General features: G+C 50.2%; 1 protein-coding gene across 3 annotated transcripts in view; it reads left to right on the top strand.

The window, feature by feature from the left end:
- The window catches only part of LPIN1 (lipin 1), a 127,664-nt gene that overhangs the window by 56,713 nt on the left and 55,404 nt on the right, over positions 1-15,547 (top strand). Inside the window, exon 1 of one of the 3 annotated variants that reach the window (XM_018055627.1) lies at positions 354-506. The exons of the other annotated variants lie outside the window; for them this stretch is intronic. The gene's annotated coding sequence lies outside the window, so the exon portion shown is untranslated. Of the gene's footprint in view, positions 1-353; positions 507-15,547 lie in introns of those variants that run through there. 3 annotated transcript variants of the gene reach the window in all.

Raw genomic sequence — 15,547 nt, 5'->3', positions numbered from 1 at the left:
CATGTCTGGGATGGCTGGGAAAAATCTCAAATCTCAAGAGTGGCCAGAACCGGCACTCCTGCTTCCTTCCAAGCAGGACTCTTCTCTCTTCCTTCTGCATCTCAGTAAACAGCACTAAAGGACGGCGAGGGAGGAGGGGCGGGCCGGCTCGGGGACTTCCTGCCAGGGAGGATCCGCCGCCTGGGGCCAGATGGGCTCAGGAAGCTGCGGAGTGGCTCACTCCTCGAAAGGGCCCTCGCGCCACCCCGCTGGCCCCGCCCTCCCGCTGGTCCCGCCCCGGGGGCGGGGTCGAAAGATCTCTCGCACCACCCCGCTGGCCCCGCCCTTCCTACTGGCCCCGCCCCTGGGGCGGGACCAGGCAGACTGGGAGCGCGCGGCTGGCTGGGTGTTTGCATACAAAGGCGGCCACGCGCGCGACTCTGCAGTGTTTGTAGCCGCCTCCGCGCCACCGATCTCCAGTGTCGAACCCCCTGCGGAGCTGCTGTCCCAGCCCAGCCGCAGCCGAGGTAGGGGGCCACAACATCTGGGGGAAGCCGGGCCAGGCGGGGCGGGGCGCGGCCCGCAGGGCCGAGTTGGAGGATGCAGCCAGGCCGTAGCGGGCGCGGGCGGGGAGATGCCCGTCCACCCGGCTTCCCGGACCGCACTCGGTGCCCTGCCGTCCTTCCGGGGCAAGAGATTCCGGGGAGAGATGGAGAACAGGCCCAGGGGCCCGGCGGTCTCTTAAGCATCTCTCGGGCCTTCTCCTGCAGGGCTGACCTGACTTTGATCGGCGTGGCGAACTCGAGGGGGGCCCCCCTCCACCCCCGGACGGCGGGACCAGCCAGCTCCATCCGGGGAGGGAGGGTGGGTTTTACCTGGGCAGCGAGCAGCCCCTGCTTAGCTTCAGGGACATTTATGAAGCTGTTCGGGGAGGGGGAATTTTAAGGTTTTCTGCTTAGCTGTTGAGGAAACTGAGGCTCAGGGAGCTTGACTTACCGGGCCCAAGGTCACACAACCGAGCCGGGTTTGGAATCCGAGTTCTCCTATTACAGCCTGGTCTCTGCTCTGCCGGCTTCTGTGCACCTTTCCTGCAGCCGGAGGGGTGCTAGGCCTCCCATCAAATGCCCCTGCAGAATAATGTTATTTGGGGGAAGCCCAGGAAAATGTAGGATGAAAAGTAGTGTTTTGGAAATAACTCTTAAGTGCCATGGAACCGCATTGTGTGTAGATAACTGAAGGGTAGTTTGTGTGGAGGGTAGTTGCTGGAGAAAGCAGCAACCTGGAGAAACCTGTCAACCCAGGTTTTGACCACCAAATGGGAACTTAACTAAAACAACTGGCAGTATTGATTCAGAGTTTTTAGAACCTAGTGGTTTCCCCAGGATAACAGGAGTGTTTTGGAAAGATGAGCTTACACACAGTGAGTGTTTTCACAGGAGGGGCCCGGTATTGGGAGGGTGATTGTGAAAGTTTCTTTTCATTCCCTGTTCAATAATTTGGGTCTTATGAATTAAAGTAAGCATGTGAGGAACATATAGTAATCAAGAAATAAACACTGCTGAGTCTTGTTGCAAGTGGGGGGATCTTGGGTCTTGAGGGGGCCTTGGAAAGGCCGAGGAGGAGTCTTGCCTTGAAAGGGGTGGGGGTGGCCAGCCCAGAAGGAAGGAAGCAAGCCTATCCTCCACCCAGACAGCTGTGTTCAGGGCCCTGGACCGGAGGGAGGGGGCAGGAGATGAGGGTGATATTTCAAAAGAAGGGCCTGAGGCCAGTGGGGCTCACAGGCTAGTACAAAGAACTTGGCTTTGTAGTTTAGCCCTGGAACTTGGGCCAAAGACAAATTCTCTGAGTGTCGGCTTCTTCCACTGTGAGCTGAAGAGAGGATCACACCCATTTGCAAGTTATTGTAAAAGTTCCCTGAGATGGGTAAGAGTTCCTAGGACAGAGCGTGGGGTCACCGTGGTCATTGTTATTTTAAGGGATGGACGCAAGGTGCCAGTGAGGAGGGCTATTTGTAGAGTTGAGACAGTCCTGCCTGACACTGTGATCTGGGCTATGAATCACCACTGTGGGACCCCCGGTCCCCTATGAGTCAGCCTCTCTTGGATCCTCACTCTTCTGGGTTCAAGGTCTAAAAGGTATCTAAATGCGATGGATTGATTAGCGAGAGGGTGCCGTTGGGACTAGCTGAGGCTGCAGGTGGCTCATTCCAGGGAAGGCCTGTTGGCAGGGGCAACTTTTGGAGCATTTTGAGAAAGACCTAGAAGATGGTGGTTCATTTGTGACCCTGAGGCTGGTGGTTTGACCTGCGGACACTTCAACTTCCTCTGTGTGACCGGGGTGTGAGAACCCGGAGCTGTCACGGTGACAAGGAACACGCAAGGCTGGGATGCAGGGTCAGCGCTGGGGTGGATGCCCGGGGAGGGTGGGAGAAGCCCCACGTGTTATGTGTCACTGAACCCTGGCCAGGTTTCCTAGATAAGCTCACTGGGACTCGGAATGGGATTTGGGAAGAGAAGCTGAGCAAAGCCCGAACAAGCCCTTCAGTGATTTGACATGCTTTCAGTGTATAGGTGACTCCGGCTGCCTGTTTGGTGGCTGTCTGTGAAATGGGAGCTTTCCAAACTGTGAGCAGTGGATTTGGAGAGAGAGCCGGGGCCGCACACCTGCTTGGGTTCCTGGCCGCAGGTCCAGCTTGGGGGACATGGCAGGCGGGAGTGGCACAGCCTCTTGACAGTGGGACAGCCTCTTGATGGTGGGAGGGGGCTGTCAGGGAGCCCGTGACCTGCCCCGCCTCTTTCGTGTGTCCCCCCACTTCCCTGTGTTCCCCTGCTGCTTCCTCTTCCCATGCCTCCCCTCTTCTCCCCACCTTTGACTTAACAAACAAGAAGTGAGAAGCAGCTGGAGTTTCTGCCTGCAGAGAGCCCTGGCTCAGAACAGAGTAATTTTTTCACAGAGCAGCTTGCGACCCACTGGCCCTGAAATCAGTTTTGTGGGCCCATGGGCATTTTTTAAAAAAATGAGATAAGAGTAGAAAAGAAAATATTGGACCCAGGCATACTAAGGTTAGATATTGTTCTGTGAAGCTTGTTTTAGCTTGACATGTCTGTGTGAGCTCTGATGGAGGGAAGAAGGGTGTGTGAGACCCAGTGCTTGGTGTGTGGGGAGGGGCCTGTGTGTGTCAGGGGCTGGCCCCCAGCAGTCCGGCTGGGGTGTGGCCTGGGGTGGTCCAGCTGGAGGGAAGGTAGGAGCAAACGCTCAGGGGCCCAGGGCTCAGTTCGGAGAGGATGATGTTCTGGTGATTGCAACCACATCCCTCAACCCACTAAGCAGGTTTGAAATTCCTGTAAGACTTCTTCCCTGGTGCTGAGTGCTGTGCTTTCCAGAAAAAGGCTACCACCGGTTGTTGGGGCAGAGTCCTGACTCCAGATCCACAGCCTGTTTGCTGAGCGCCCGCAGACCCCGCTGGCCCAGCTGCGGGGACAGGGCGAGCTGGTTTACACCGTGCGCCTTGCTCCTAAAGGTCCAGCATCTCCTTGGACACATGTCTTCTCTCTTTTTGGTGAACTCCTCGTGTTCTCAATAGGCATCCACCTCTGGTTGACAAAAGATAGAAGCAGCAAGGGTCCTGGGATATAACCGGGCTCTTAACTTGCCAGTGAACTCTGCGTCGGCCCAGACTGTGGCCCAGTCTTGGGGTTCCCTTTGACTCAGACTTTTTGGACAAAATGGAAATGTATGCCCAGCCTATTGAAATCTAACCATACCTTTCTGGTATTTCTACATTAATTTGAATCAGTGGAATTCTTTGCCCTTGACTTTTTGGGAGGATATGATTTAAATAGTTGACATCGGCAAAGTGCTGTCAGGCTGCAATCTTAGTTTTCGGTCCAGCCTTTGGACCCTTTGTGACCACAGGGTAGCACCTGGCTTTGGTTTGGCTGTACACTTGGAAAAGAACTTCTTGTGTACCACCTCATACCCATCCCAGGGGGCAGGTGCTGTTAGGATTGTCCGTCTTAACAGATACGAGATTGAGTGGCTTAGAGAGTGGTCAGTTGCTCATGGTCACAGCTTAGCAGGTGGGGAGCTGGGATGTGAAGGCCAGTGTCTCTCTCCAGGCCCCGAACTCATCCCTGAGCTGTAGGTAGCACTTGGGAGGATCCAGGTGGTATTTAGCCACCTCCTTTCCATGAGTTGCTGAGGGGAGGGGACAGGGGTCGGGCAGAAGTCCCACAGTGGTGCTTTCTTTTTGGCCAAGACACAGACCTGGACAGAGGGCCCTTGCAGGTGTATAAAGAGAGGCTACATGGTCCTGTGTTTCATTCCTGAGTTAGTGGTGAAGAGCTGAGGGTGCTTTGCGCTTTGTGTGCTAAGTCACTTCAGTCCTGTCCAGCTCTTTGTGATCCCATGGACTATAGCCCTCAGGGCTCCCCTGTCCAGAGGATTCTCCAAGCAAGGATACTGGAGTGGTTTGCCATTTCCTCCTACAGGGCATCGGGTTCTAAACCGGGGCCTGTTTTGCCCAGCACATTGGCCACTGACTAGTTCAGCTGCCCCACCTCCCTCCACCACCCCCAGGCCTTTTGTACTCCTTGGCAGGGACCTGAGAACACTCATCACATGGGATTATAAGATCTGAGCATTGCAAAATCCCGGTGCTGGAGATGGTCACCCATCTGACCTCTCCGACCAAAGCAGGTGTCTGCCCCTCCATTGTCCCCTCCTGTCTCAGCAGTTTCAAGGATGGGTGGGGGGGACCTTGATACCCAGCAGGCCAGAGTTTGCCATCTTCCCCCTAGGTCTCTGAGGTTGTTAAAAATTAATGCTAAAGCAGTACATGACTATGTAATAAAAATCCAGAGATGAAAACTGGAAGTATTTGTGATGAAAAGTGAAGGCCTTCTCTTCATCCCCAGAGGTGAGCCTGTGAACCTTGATGGTACACACATCAGTCCATCATTTTTGTGCATATCGGAATAGGTGTAAATGTAATTCTTTAAAGTGATTTCATATGATAAATATATTTGTACCTTTTTCACATAGTATATACGTCTTTTCCTGTTATTAATAGTATTTGGGGAACCCTTCTCTGTTTCTTTGTTTTATCTTTTCACACCCTAATAATTCTCAATTTTATGGTTTGAGTGGTCCCCAATTTACTTAACCAAAGTCCTGTGGATATCTGTTTCTAATTTTCCTCATTATAATCAGGGCCGTAATTACTGTTTTGTGCGTGGGTCTTGTAGCAGAATTGCCGGAGTTTGCTGGTGTGTGCAAAAAAGACAACAGCTGTTGCCATAGTGCTCACCCCATTTATTACCCCACCAGCAGGGAATGGTAAGCATTTGTTTTTTCCCCATTCACCAGCCTTCAGGTTTTACAAAATGCTTTGATTTTGGACTATTGAAAGGCCATCTTGGATTTGCATATCTTAAATTACGAATAGAATTGAATATCTTCTCATACCTCATTGACCCTGTGGACTTCTTTCTCTGTCAACTCTCTTTTGCTCACTATTCTGTTGGGTTGGTCTGAGGCCCTCTTAAGTTGGTCTTAATATTCTACAGGTGAATGAAATTAGTAAAGCAGTGGGGTTACGAGAGCTGTGGCTGGGGTGTTGAATTTGGGCACCAGTTCCACCGAAACCATGTTCTTGACAGTTCTGCGAATCCTGCAGAAGGATTCTGCCAGTTTTAGATGAAATGCTGATGTTTCTGATGTAGCAGTGAGGTGAGAAGTCATGAGACCTCCATTACTTCATTGTGTTAGCAGCCCTGCCCTGGGGAACCATAGGAGCCTGGGGTAACTGGTGCGTTGTGCATCGGCTCTGTGCCTGGAGTGTGGGGCTCTCCTGCCTGGTGGGGCCCTTAAAGGAGGAGAGGAAACCTGCGCCTTCTCTCTCTCTGTCTTTCCTGTGTGTCTGGAGTTGCTGTGGGTGTCCGCTTTCCTGACGCATTTCTACAGGGTGACAGCTCGTTGCATCCCAGATGCACGCACTCCCCATGCTTCCTGTGGTACCCTGCATCCTGCAGGATGGCCTGCAGCCCAACTGCGATGGGCAGGACTGCTTAATGCAGAGCAGGCTTTGGTGCCGGGACACCAGGGCTGGCTGGATTTGCTGCTTCATCATTTGTCAGGAAGTCTTAGTCTGACCTGCAAGCTCTTCAAGGCATCGCAAGCTTTTCTGGTGAATTTTTCTACTATTGGACCAGTGTCTCCTGAAAAACACTGGCCTGCCTGTAAAGTCCCTGAATCCCCACAGGCACTGATGGACACAGGAGTTTGCTCTCTTGTGTAGGAAGTTTCAGGCTTCCCTGATGGCTCAGTGTTAAGAAATCCACCTGCCAATGCAGGAGATGCGAGTTTGATTGCTGGGTTGGGAAGATGCCCTGGGGTAGGAAATGGTATTCCAGGCCAGTATTCTTGACTGGAAAATTCCATGGACAGAGAAGCCTGGCGGGTTACAGTCTATGGTGTTGCAAAGAGTCGGACATGACTGAGCACACGCTTGTCTGTAAGAAGTTTCTCTTTGGGGTCTGTTCACAATGGTCGGACTAACACATGGAGCATCTGCTAGTGGTCTCACTTGGTCCCGGCTGGCTGGGAGGGGAGGGACTAACCATCCCCAACCCCCCCCCCCCCCCCCCGCCCCCGGCGCCGACACCGTGCTGTCACTGAGGCCGGGTAGGGGGCAAGAGTGGGGATGAAACCCCTGCACCTGGGCTTCCAGTCTGGCATTGTTTCTCCTGCATCACTCTGCACCAAAGTCATACTTCCTTTTTTGTCATCTATATGTAATTTATCACCCTTGCCAGCTGATAACTATCAATGCATAGGGGCTCTGAGAAGAAGACTTCCTCTTTGCCGTTATTAGAAATAGCAAGAGGAAGATGTGCTATTTATAAACAAATTTCATTTTCACATAAGTCATATTAGTCATCATATCGTTTTGGAATTTCTTAGGAATTGTCTTTTTTTTTTTTTTTTTTCCATGCTTTGTATGAAAGCCAGCATTTATCCCTTAACCTCTCAGGTGGATGTGGTCCTGGCCAGTCCCGAAGCAGCACCCGTCTGTTTTGTTGCTCAAAGCTGAGCAGACCTTGGATTTGGACTCTAGACGTGGGGGCACAGTTGAATATGCTCAGAGGAGATCAGCCAGGGTTGGTGAGTGGAGGCCCCCCACCGTCCCTCTGAGACCCGGCTCCGGTGTTAGGGCACAAGGGGTCATCCTCAGAGGAAGGAGACATCCCGGGGCTTCAGGAAGCTACAGGGAGAACTCCCAGGAGGCAGATTCTGTCGTGTCCTTGAGGATGAAGGGTCTGAGTGAAAAGCCAGGTGGCTTACTTACTCCCAGTGGCTGAGGCTCACTCTCCCAGAGCAAATTCTTCACCATTCACAAAGGTTATAAAGGACATCCATGTTCAGTTAGTTGTTCAATAACTGAGCCAGTTAAGATACAAGACTTTCAGTGTCTCAGGACAGGAATTAAGTCTTGGCTGGTGCCAAGCCCGGCGCTGGGCGCAGGTGAGTGAGTGTGTGACTGGGTGAGAGGGGAGTGGGCGTGGGCAGGAAGGTATCGGCCAGTTGCTCATCAGCCCTCAGAAACAGAGGTGTAGATCTGGATAAAGAGGAGAAGATTTTATCCATGGATATTCAATTTAGATGTTTTTTTCTTTTACTAGTAAATTATTTGCCCTTTTTCTTTGTTAGCTCAAAAGTGATGAGACCCTGTCCAGATCTGTAAGAGGCATGGCCCTGATTGTCAGCTGGTGGCAGGGCTCTGCCCAGCCTATGTACCCGCCCCCTGGCGTCTTCTGATTACCCGCGTGTGCCACCTGGAGAGGTGGGAGGATGAGACTGGTCTGCTGCTGCTTGACCCACCAGCAAGCACAGATGGATCTCTGGCACAGGCAGACGAGTTTCCAAACCAGGAAATCAAGCTCTTAAAATGTACCATCGTGGCTGACTTTGGCCTCCTCATTGGAGAAGTGAATAGGTTTCACACTGCTGTGCGTTATACCCTCCCGTGTATATAATTTAATGTCTGCGTGCTGCCCCGTATGTAGGTTGGACTGTCAAGTCTTGGGGAGCTTGACAGCATTGTCCCAGTGCTGGATAGAGGTTCAGTGTGAATTTGGATGGTGCATCCACCTCATCCAGCCCAAGTTATATAAACTGTAACAGCTTCCTTCTCTGCATAATGGGAAAATCTTATCCCTTGCATCGTTCTGATAACTAAGCAAACGATTTAAACTCTGTTACTATCACCATCTTCTGGATGCTGTGCCAGCCGTAGTGGCGTGTGAAAACGGGCAGCAGGTTTGAAGGTTTGTGTCACACTGGCTTGCCACCGTGCTGTCGTTGCCTCATGCTGCCCGTGAACTCAGTGGATGTGGAGAGGTCTCTCAGATGCACATCTATAACCAGAGTAGCTGGCAGGCTAGAACTTTGGCCCCCAGTGGAGCATTAGCTATTTGGGTGTCTGGGGCTGCAGTCCTGCTGTTGATAACAGGAACGCAAAACCAGGGGATGTTGCGTCGATTTTCCAATCAGGACTTGCCCTTCGTGTGCCTTAAGCCCAGAGTCCACACCTGCTGTCGGGGGAGAGGTGACAGAGTGCACTTTTGTCTCTGTGCACACAGGCTGGCTCCTGGAAGTGATGACTCATTCTGGGGACAAGTGTGCCAAAGATGTCTCCAGTCACAAACTGATGAAAGGAGGGTGTTTGACCTTTTAGGCCTGAGGACTGTGGAGGCAGGTTTTGGATTTACCTTCTAAGCAGCCCTGAGGGTAAGGGTAGGCAAGGCGGGGTGTGGATGCCTGTGAAAATAACACACCTAGAGCCTACAGCTGAGTCTGACTTATCTAGCCACTTGCTCAAGAAAGAAATGACAGTAACCACTCACTTTTCGTCCTGTGCTTTGCAAGGGCAAAGACTTTTTCAAAGTTATCATCTTGTTCAGAGCTTTTGATGACAGCTGGTAAGTCTCATCAGAGAGGCTGGGGGAGACCTGGCCTCCGGCACAGAGCTCCTCAATGCTGGAGGAAGTAGTCAAGTCCGGGCCTCCTGACCCCTGTCCACTAAAAAAAAAAATACATGCACAACCTAAAACCTGAGAGTTACATTTTATTTGGTGACCTTACTGAGGGCTTTCTTGATAGCTCAGTTGGTGAAGAATCCCCCTGCAACTCAGGAGACCCCGATTTGATTCCTGGGTCAGGAAGATCTGCTGGAGAAAGGATTGGCTACCCACTCCAGTATTCTTGGGCTTCCCTTGTGGCTCAGATGGTAAAGAATCCTCCTGCAATGCCGGAGACCTGTGATCCCTGGGTTGGGAAGATCCCCTGAGAAGGGAAAAGCTATCCACTCCAGTATTCTGGCCTGGAGAATTCCATGGACTGCATAGTGCAAGGGGTTGGAAAGAGTAACTTTCACTTTCACCTGAGGACTATAATCTAGGTGTTCCAGAAAGGAGAGGGAGGATCCAGCATATATAGGAAGTTTTTGCTGGGAAAAAATGTAGTTGAATATGAAGGATCACTGCTAATCACACAAAAAATAGCCATGTCAAGTTAATGATTTCAGTGCTCATCTGTGTACAGGAAGGTAGGTGCAGGAGTCTGGCTCCTTGAAGTGATTCCCTTGATATGCATCTTAATTGCCTACAGGGGTATTATTTTTCTCTATCCTGAGTTCTTCTCAGGGTGCACCGCTGGGCTGCTGCAGTGGCTGATGGCTTGATTGGGGGCAACGTTTATTATTCACCCGAGTGGCGGGCAGTGTTGTTTGTTTACTGAAATGGAAGGCAACATTTTTTTGTTGTTGTTCACACCCCTAATTTTGTGCAGTTTCTGTTTTTTTTAAGACAAATCCTTATCTTCTGTGGCCTGTGTGCTGCAAGAAATGCGTAATGAGCCTGTTATCTAAACTGTGTTTGCAGTGAATGTTGTTTGGGGCATTGTCTTCATTAGTTTTGTGTTCCTGGGAGAGGACAATTCCCATTTTCTTAATTTCTTCTACTTTTTGAATTTTAGTACTGCTCCGCCCATACCCATACCTGCTAAGCTACTTTGCGGTGGTGTGTGCACATCTGGAATTTTTTGTGATGGGACAAAATAATTCCAAAACAAATCCCTCTCCCCTGTACGACCGCTCTCCTCACCCTCCAAACAATCCCTACGAGAATAAAAAAGCAACCCTAAACTCCTGGTTTCTTGCTGGAGATAAAAACGTGATTTCATAAAGTTGTTATGACCAAGTCATAGAATCATGAACTCAGAACCCCATTCTTGAATTCCCTTTACAGACTCTTCATCAGATCATGGTTTAGACTCTTTGCATGCCCCCATTAATGGTGAGCTCCCCGCCCCACTCCCCAGAATGAGTCAGTTCTCTTAGAAGCTTGGTCTTACAGATTGTGCTTTCCATCCTGCCTCTGGAATGGCCTGTCTGTAATTCCAACTTTCTTTACAATCTCTGGTCACCTGGGTAGTACTGGGATGCCCTGTGAACATGTGCTGAATGTTGTTATCTGGCTTTTAGAACGAGACGATTGCCATCTGTTTTGCTAAAGCAAAACTGATTTTTCTGTAACTGGGCCTCACACATTTATTGGGCTTTCCTGGTAGCTTAGTGGGTGAAGAATCTGCCTGCCAACACAGGAGACGCAGGTTCGATCTCTGGGTCAGGAAGATTCCCTGGAGGAGGAAGTGGCAGCCCACTCCAGTATTCTTGCCTGAAAAATCCCATGGACAGAGGAACCTGGTGGGCTATCATCCAAAGGGTGGCAAAGAGTCAGACACAGCTGAGCATGCACGTTGGCTGTGTCACTCATTTATACCAGTTCTGTCCAGTGGGATGGGAAGGCAGCGCTGTGCTCAGCAGGACAGGGAAGATTAGGGGTTCCACCTGGGCCCCTATCCTCACTGTGGCTTATCAGTTGAGCTACCCAGAATGCCACACAAACCCGGTGCCCCAGTTCCTTGTTGGAAATGGGTTAGTGATGTTAGTTCTGAGTATGCTTAGATCTTCATCAGATTAGTCCACCTAGGCAAAGGAGTTCTGTATGTTGTGAAGTGCTATACAGATGTTGAGTGGAAGCTTGTGTGGCTTTTTGCCTGGGATTCGGGAAGAAGTGACATTAGCCAGTAGTGGTTTGCTAAGGGCTTGTCTACCAGATGGGATGGATGCTGAGGGCTTTGGAGTGTTCTTTGCTCCCCAAAGCTTCCCTTGTGGCTCAGCTGGTGAAGAATCTGCTTACAATGTGGGAGACCTGGGTTTGATCCCTGGGTTGGGAAGATCCCCTGGAGAAGGCTACCCACTCCAGTCTTCTGGCCTGGAGAATTCCATGGAGTGTGTTGTCCATGGGGTCGCAAAGAGTCAGATATGACTGAGTGACTTTTATTTCACTTGCTCCCCAAAGACAGCAGGCACCCGTCATGGTTTTCCAAGTTCATGTAAACCTTTCTCAACAAGCATCATTTTGTCTTCTCACCTCTGCTTATTACCCTTGGAGTTCCTGGTGGTTGTGTCAGGTAAGAAGGTTGCACTTCCTGGCTACGTTTTGCAGCTCCCAGCAGAGCCTCTCAGAAAAACTAGGTTCAGTCTCAGGGAGACTGAGCCGTCGGACAGAAAGTTAACCTCATACACGCTGCAGAACTTGTTTTCTCAGAGAGCCTGAAATTCTGTTTCACTGTGGGCATCCTTTCCAAGATGGTCCTCAGGTTAGCCTTTGCTGGAACGCGAGTGTAGGGAGGGATTTGTTTTCAGTACTTCTCTTTCATTTGGGTCTCAGATGTTTTCTCATTTCTCTTTGTGTGATGAGCTGCCTCCTCATTCCTCAGGAAAGCACTAGGATATCGTGCCCACCCATGTGGCCATGACCGCCCCGAGGTTGGCTGGGCCCTGGTAAGCGGAGCCCCCCGCCTCTGGCACAGCTCCGCTCCCTCCTACCTGCCACCACTCCCGTCCTCTTCTGCCATGATAGGTAACAGGAGGATACAGGCGTCCCTCTGTGCCCTGGTCCTTCACTCTGAGCCGTGCATCTGTTTCAGTGTTCTAAAATAGGATGCAGGCAGCTTAGATGGTACCTCCTCTATTTCCACTAAACCAACGCAAAAGTGTCCCCAACCAATGAAGCCGTTTCACTTGTTGGAAGAAAGTCACCGTATAGATTAAATTCAATCAGGTCATTTCAGAGGTACTTCGCTTAACGGACAAATAGAAGAGATGAGGCTCCCAGCAAATGCTGAAGAATGGAGTCAACAGCAGTCTGGGAAGTAATTCAAACGTGGTCATGTGTGGCCGCAGCATTTCCTGGGTCCCTGGGATGGGCCCAGTGCCATGTGAGGGGCTGGGTGCCCCAAGATGAGCAGGCCCCTCCCTGTCCTCAAGGAGGGCAGACAGCTTGGTGAATGGGGTCTCTCCAGCCGCTGGACAAATGCTGGCCCAAGTTTATCAGGTCTCTCCAGCTGGACAAATGACAACCTAGACAAGTGACAACCTGTGTTTTATCAAGCCGCTGCTCAGGATAGGAGGAGAGGGGGTCAGCTGACCAGGAGAGCCCGGAGGGAGGTTCAGTTCACAGAACAATGAGTTAATGTGGGTGTGGAGATGGATGAGGTAGCCTGACATGCAGGCGAAGACACAGAAGAGGCAATGGGACGTGGATTAAGGAGTGACTCTTGTGGAGTAGAACTCTTATGGAGCTTAAAGAGCTTAAAGAAAGAAGTGTCGAGGTGAGGAAGGTTTAACAAAAATGGTGATTCTGAGGGTAGTGTCCACTGAGACAGCTCTGCACCCTCTTTGACCTATGCTAAGGTGAGGTTTCTCAGCCCCGAGTCTTGACCCACTATCCTTCCTGGGGCGGAGTATCTCCAGATTGGATGTTGCCTGTCATAACATCACACGTCTTTGGGCACGCCCACAAGATGAAAATGGAGAAACTTACCTTGTAGATAATGTGCCTTTGATAATAGTCTCATTGAGAGAACTAGAAGGGGAATTAATTAAAATCACTTTTATACATTTGCCTAATAAATGAATGGACCTGATTCCTAAATTTTGAGTAAGGAGGTTGGCCTGAAATAATTCAGAGGCCCATATTAGTTTTAGTAATTGATGCTTTTCAGGCTGAAGATGCTCTGTTGATTACGTTGCGGATGGAACCCCTTGTGGGAATACACTTTCGGGTTTTTGTGTTCATGTGTGTTATCTATTGGGGTCTAACACAAGCGCTGCCGCGGTTTCTAACTTATGGAAGAGTATTCAGAAAGACAGTATTCCAGTGGCGTGGAATAATCTTAGAAAGTTAGTTGTGTTCCAGGAGGTCAACCTGGAAGTTGGCACGTTGAGAAAAATATATTTACCAGTTTGTTAACCTCAGAGTTAAGCACAGCATAGAGAACCTGAGTTTGGCAGGAGGGGTATCTTTCTGTTTTTTTGAGGTCTGGCTCAGCTTTCCTCGAAAACCCTTTGCATGAGGGTTAAAGGAATCCCATTTCGAGCGGTAAGTGAAGGCTTGTCAGGTGGAGCAGGCAGCTCCTGCCAGATCCAAAGATTAAAATCGAGAGATCAAAAAGTGACTTGGAGTGGGATGAGTGGAGAGCAGGGTTCTCAGAGCTGTTCAGCTGGAAATTTCAGCCTTTGTTTTGTGTACAGGTTCTGCTTATCTCTGGCTGCTTCTTGAGGTTCCGAAGGCAATTTCTTCTTGAGGGCACACACCCGCTCCTGGCCTTCTCCTGTCCTGTCTCAGAGGACACCACGGCTGGAGGGAGGTGAACGGGGGTCAGCAGGGGACTCTGGCTGGCCTGGCTTCTTCACCAGCAAATTAGCTTCTTCCTTGAGGCTTTGACTTCTGATGGAGCTGACAGAAGTGAAACTTGAAAAGCGGTGCCTAGCCGGGTGGCTCCTATATTCGGTACCTACTCACCAGCTCAGTTGATATAGCATCTGCCTGCAATGCAGGAGACCCCGGTTCAATTCCTGGGTTGGCAAGATCTGCTGGAGAAAGGATAGCCTACCCATTCCAGTGTCCTTGGGCTTCCCTTGTGGCTCAGCTGGTAAAGAATCCGCCTGCAATGCAGGAGACCCCGGTTCAATTCCTGGGTTGGCAAGATCTGCTGGAGTAAGGATAGCCTACCCATTCCAGTGTCCTTGGGCTTCCCTTGTGGCTCAGCTGGTAAAGAATCCGCCTGCAATGTGGGAGACCTGGGTTCGATCCCTGCATTGGGAAGATCCCCTGGAGAAGGGAACAGCTACCCACTCCAGTATATTGGCCTGGAGAATTCCATGGAATATGTAGTCCATGGGGTTGCAAAGAGTCGGACACGACAGAGTGACTTTCACTTTCACTCACCAGCCTGTGTTTAGGAGGAGACCTTGGAGGAGCAGAAGGTCAAGGAGAGTGTGGCTGCTTCCAGCCAGCCTGTGCTTCTTGGTCAAGCAGATGCTGGAGGTGACCTGGGTCTACTTTCTCCCCTTGGTCTCTTGGACCCAGTCTGTCACTCAAAGAAACTTTTAATTTTTAAAATATATTTTTACAGTCTTTATTTAATTTATCATAATATTGCTCCTGTTTTATGTCTTGTGTTTTTTGGCATATGGGGTTTTAGCTCCCCAACTAGGGATCAAACCCACACCCTCTGCTTTGAAAGGTGAAGTCTTAACCACTGGACTGCCTGGGAAGTCCCTCTAAGAAACTTTTTATCTGTGTTGTAAATTAAAAAAAAAAATTGGTAAAATACACGACATAAAATCCAGTCTTTTAACCAATTTTAAGTGAACAGCTCAATAGACTCAATACAAGTGCACGTACGTGGCTGTGCATTCACACAGTAGACGGTCACTGTCCAGCTCCAGAGCTCTTCTCACCTTGCGCACCTGAAGCTCTGTCCCCATGAAACACGAACTTCCTTCACCCTGCCCCCACCCCTGGTAATCACCATTCTGCCTTCTGCTTCTGTGGCTTTATCTGCTCCGGATACCTTGTACGAGCAGGATCACACAGTATTTGTCCTTTGGTGACTGGTGTATGTCGCTTAGCATAATGCCCTCAAGGTTCAGCCAAGCTGTAGCATGTGTCAGAATTTCATTCCTTTTGGAGACTGAATAACGTTCCATTGTGTGTATCATACTGCATTTTGTTTATCCGTTCATCCATCGATGGCCAGTTGGATTGTTTTTACCTTTTGGCTGTTGGGAATAATGTTGCTATAAACACAAATATATCTCTTTGAGACCTTGCTTTCCATTCTCTTGGCTGTGTACTCAGAAGTGCAATTGCTGGGTCATAGGGTAGGTCTGTTCATGGGGTTTTCAAGGCAAGAATACTGAAGTGGTTTGCCATTCCCTTCTCCAGTGGACCACGTTTCGTCAGAACTCTCCACCATGACCTTTCCGTCTTGGGTGGCCTTACATGAGACATGGCTCATTGTTTCATTGAGTTGGGCAAGGCTGTGATCCAGGTGATTAGTTTTCTGTGATTGTGGTTTCCATTTTGTCTGCCCTCTGATGGGTAAGGATAAGAGGCTTGTGGAAGCTTCCTGATGGGAGGAACTGGCTGTGGGG

This window comes from Capra hircus, chromosome 11 (assembly GCF_001704415.2).
Source record: "Capra hircus breed San Clemente chromosome 11, ASM170441v1, whole genome shotgun sequence".
Classification (NCBI taxonomy): Eukaryota; Metazoa; Chordata; class Mammalia; order Artiodactyla; family Bovidae; genus Capra; species Capra hircus.
Note: the sequence above shows the minus strand (reverse complement) of the source record. Positions and strands in the feature narration are given on the sequence as shown.